Raw genomic sequence first — 3,254 nt, forward strand, 5'->3', positions numbered from 1 at the left:
TATATGAATGGATTAGACAAAATTTCAAAGAATGAGAAGATAGAGGTTTTAAAAAATAGAGTAACTGAAATATTGAGAGAACAAAGCCAAAGAATAAAGTTTATATTTTACAGTTTTAAGAAGAAGAGAGAGAGAGAAACAACCAGAGTGAAAAATTGAAAATTAAGAGAATAAACTAAAAAAATAAAGTCTATATTTTATAGTTGTAGAGAGTGAGAGAGGGGGGGAGAATAACAAATAAAAAAAGAGAGAATGACAGAGAAAGAAATACAGAAGCTGAAAATTAAGTTTATATTTTATAGTTATAAAAGGAGAAAGAGTGAGAGAGAGTGAGAGAGAGCAAAAGAGAGAGTGAGAGAGAGCAAAAGAGAGAGTGAGAGAGAGCAAGAGAGAGAGAGAGAGAAGAGGACAAAAGATAGAAAGAAAGAGGGGAAAAGAGAGAGAGGGGAAAAGAGAGAGAGAGGGAAAGAGAGAAGGAAAAAGAGAGATAGAGGGAAAGAAAGAGGGCAAAAGAGAGAGAGAAAGAAAGAGGGCAAAAGAGAGATAGAGAGAAAGAGGGCAAAAGAGAGATAGAGATAGAGAGAGAGAGAGAGAGAGAGAGAGAGAGAGAGAGAGAGAGAGAGAGAGAGAGAGAGAGAGAGAGAAAGAGGGTAAATGAGAAAGAGGGTAAATGAGAAAAACTGAAAATTTGAGAGAGTTAATAAAAGTTCATATTTTTTAAAGAGTAAAAAAGAGAAAGTGAGGGAGAAAGAAGTTTTGCCATTAAGATGAAAGAAGCAAATGTTGGAATATTTTTTTTCCTTCTTTTAACAAAACCAGATATAGTTACAGCCAGAAATCAATGGGAGACAGGAAGTTAAAGTAGATCTGCCCAAACAGAAAGATATTTTTCTAATAAAAATAAAAAATATACTATAGAGAAGATAAATGCCTTTACCAACTGCTATTATTGTAAATTCCTCAAGCAGCCATTACTTAAGTCATTATCTTATTTCACAACACTTCCATTTTACAAATTATCTAATCAAATGAATTGAATTAATCAACTCTACCTAGTGACTGATTTAACACCTGTAATTAAAAATATAGACAAAAACCAGTAAAATAAGTAAAAAGCATATAAATGCTTTTGTTGCCTTTGAGTAAAAGACTGATATAGATATATGTAATTGCTGGGTTCAATCCCACAGTGTGGCACCTTGAGCAAGTGTTTTTTTTTTTATAACCATAGGCCAACCAGTCTTGTGACAGGGTTTGATAGATGGAAACTGAAAGAAACCCCACCCCCATTGTGTGTGTATGTGTGTGTGTGTTATTACTTCCTTGCCTTAAAATCATTTGATCATTGTAAATGTGTGTCATCATCTTGTCTGATCATGGGGCAATATTACCAAACTTGAAAACAGATAAGGACTGGCAATGACAGGAAGAGTATCTGGTCACAGAAAATCTACCTCGGCAAATTCAGCCCATGGAAAAGCAAACATTAAAACAATGATGATGATGATGTGTGTGTGTGTGTGTGTGTGTGTGTGTATGTGTATGTATTAATTATATAAAGATAGTTATAGCCAGTCTGTCAGGTTACACAGGGTTTCATGTCCATAAAGTGCTTAGCTTTACAGAGAGGTTACAGGCCACCAGCCATTGGGGTCTGAAGAGACGCTTATAAAGCTAGGTGCTTTATGGATGCAAGACTCTGGGTAGCCCCCCATAGAATGGGCATAACTATCTTTATCTACTTACTATATTGCTCTATAACTTAGTGCTTCTCTTTTGGATTTATGATTTGATGATGATGATGAAATATATATATATATATATATATATATATATATATATATAAAATCCAAATAATAAGACAACACATCTTTAATGATCAGTTACAACTGTTTCTATACCAAATCTGCTTTCGATGCCAGTTTACATAAAAACTCAAAGTGAAAATTTACATATTACATAAATTTTCACTATGAACTTTCACACAATTTGGTACTGAAAGCAAGGTTAGTACAGAAACATTTGTAACTGCTCATTAAAGATGGGCTATCTTATTATTTGGATGTGATCATTAAAGATGTGTTAAAGTATTTCTTAGTCTTATTACTTGGATTATATTTTACTCTTTGCTAAACCCACACATTTCGGTATTAGTCTGGAATTTGACAGTGTAGACAGCCCAGAACTTGGGTTGAATGCTGCATTAGAAATACCCTATCTTTATACCCTATCAGGACTTTATATATTAGATTCCACATACTGCATATTCATTGGATATTGTACTTTCATTTGCTTTCATTTATTCCACTCGATGTAAAACTTTCTAAATGGTTGGATATAAGCCCTTCATTGATTATAACAAAAACAAAAAACAAAAAAAAAACAACATGTAGACAATTTGTTTTGTAGGAAAGCCACGAAAGTTCTAGCTTGAAGCACATATTAAGGCAGCCAGAATAATGAATGGAGATTGTTAAACAAATAGGTTTATATATAAAATGTGAACTTCGATAATTTCTGAAATTTATGATTACAAAACCCAAAACATTTTAAATACCAATTATATTGGTTTGGTATTTGTTTTCTCAATTTTCATTTGTTGAACCATTAAATAAATACAGGACAAACACAACATCAACTTTATTTGACTGGTGTAAATATAAACACACACACACACACACACACACACACACACACACACACACACACACACACACACACACATGCCTATGTAATTGTTTTCTATTTTCTGTAATCATAGATATTCTTTATTCTTTTACTGGTTCATTCATTTGACTGCAGCCATGCTAGAGCACCACCTTGAAGGGTTTTAGTCAAACAAATCAACCCCAGGACTTTTTCTTAAGCCTAGTACTTATTCTATTGGTCTCTTTTGCCGAACTGCTAGTTACAGAGACAAACACACCAACACCAGTTGTCAAGTGGTGATTACACACACACGTATGTATGTATGTATGTATGTATACAATGGGCTTCTTTCAGTTTTTGTCTACCAAATCAAGGTCTTGGTCACTCAAGGTTTCAGTCAGCCCAATGCTGTAGTAGAAGACACTTGCCCATGGTGCCACACAGTGGGACTGAATCCCAAACCATGTCGTTGGGAAGCAAGCTTCTCACCAAACAGCCATGCCTGCGCCTATATTTTCAATATATATATATATTTTTTTAAGCTATCTTTTGTTGTCATTTGATTTTTAGTATGTGTTTATGCTTGTGTCTGTGTGGAAAGAGAG

General features: G+C 33.9%; 1 protein-coding gene across 5 annotated transcripts in view; it reads right to left on the reverse strand.

Moving 5' to 3' along the window:
* Positions 1-3,254, reverse strand: part of LOC106875929 (protein FAM13A) — a 242,604-nt gene that overhangs the window by 205,666 nt on the left and 33,684 nt on the right. The gene's annotated exons all lie outside the window — the stretch shown is intronic.

The sequence above is a fragment of the Octopus bimaculoides genome, chromosome 2 (genome assembly GCF_001194135.2).
Source record: "Octopus bimaculoides isolate UCB-OBI-ISO-001 chromosome 2, ASM119413v2, whole genome shotgun sequence".
In the NCBI taxonomy this organism is placed as follows: domain Eukaryota; kingdom Metazoa; phylum Mollusca; class Cephalopoda; order Octopoda; family Octopodidae; genus Octopus; species Octopus bimaculoides.